A 1,427-nucleotide genomic window follows, 5' to 3' on the forward strand; every position below is an offset into this window, starting at 1 on the left:
AGCAACTCTCCTGCCTCAGCCTCTTGAGTAGCTAGAACTACAGGTGCCCGCCACCACGCCTGGCTAATTTTTGTATTTTTAGTAGAGACGGAGTTTCACCATGTTGGCCAGGCTGGTCTCGAACTCCTGACCTCGTGATACACTCGCCTCGGCCTCCAAAAGTGCTGGGATGACAGGCGTGAGCCACCGCACCTGGTCCTACAAATTGGTTTTTGAAATTAATGAACATAAACCCTAATCCTTTTATCACTAGGATCAAAGCTTTCATCCATTTCAACACCTATCTAATTTTGAAACTTTATTGCTAAATATAGATGTTGTTTTAACATATTTTATTTCAAAGAACACTTTTAACATTAGCTCTATCTGGAGACGGTATTGGTCATAAAAAATTGGCTCTAGGCCAGGCGTGGTGGTTCACGCCTGTAATCCCAGCACTTTGGGAGGCCGAGGTGGGTGGATCACAAGGTCAGGAGATTGAGATCATCATGGCTAACACAGTGAAACTCCATCTCTACTAAAAATATAAAAAATTAGCCGGGCATGGTGGCAGGCACCTGTAGTCCCAGCTGCTCAGGAGGCTGAGGCAGGAGAATGGCTGAACTGCCCAGGAGGCAGACCTTGCAGTGAGCGGAGATGGTGCCACTGCACTCCAGCCGGGGTGACAGAGCAAGACTCCATCTAAAATAAATAAATAAAATAAAATTTGCTCTAAATAGTAATATCTGGAGTGACACTTTAAAGATTGTGTTGTGGAAAAACATTTTTGAATTTTTGAATTCAGTGATGATTGCCTCAACATAGCAAACTGATTATGTTCACCTATTTCTCTACCTGTTCCAAATCCCATTAAACGTCTGCTGGGGAGGGGAGGGAAGTACATGAGGGAGAAATACACAGGGTACATTTCAATGCTATTTGTGATACAGCGTTTCTCAAGCTAGATATTGAGCACTGGGTATTCATTTTATTAGAGTCCATATTATTATGTGCATGACAAAATTCTGTTATCCTTTGTAAGATTAAATCTATAATTCTAGTAAACAAAAAGAGTACTACTGATGTGGAGAAGTGTCCAAAATATGGAAAACAAATACGATTAGATTGTTAGAGAAACAAGAAAACCCATATCCCAAATCAGGGCAGGAGAAAACTCCAAATACGTAAGAACAATTCCAGAGATATTTTAATCTTAGGACAAATACAGAGAGTAAGAGAAGGCTGGGCATGGTGGCATGTGTCAGCAGTAACAGCTACTCAAGAGGCTGACGTAGGAGGATTGCTTGAGCCTAGGAGTTTGAGGCTGCAGTGTGCTACAGCTGCACCTGTGAATAGCCCCTATATTTCAGCCTGGGCAACATAGTGAGATCTTGTCTTAAAAAAAAAAAAAAAAAGAGTAGAAGGAGATCATGGGTTAGCCATTAAAA

The sequence above is a fragment of the Theropithecus gelada genome, chromosome 11, assembly GCF_003255815.1.
Source record: "Theropithecus gelada isolate Dixy chromosome 11, Tgel_1.0, whole genome shotgun sequence".
In the NCBI taxonomy this organism is placed as follows: Eukaryota; Metazoa; Chordata; class Mammalia; order Primates; family Cercopithecidae; genus Theropithecus; species Theropithecus gelada.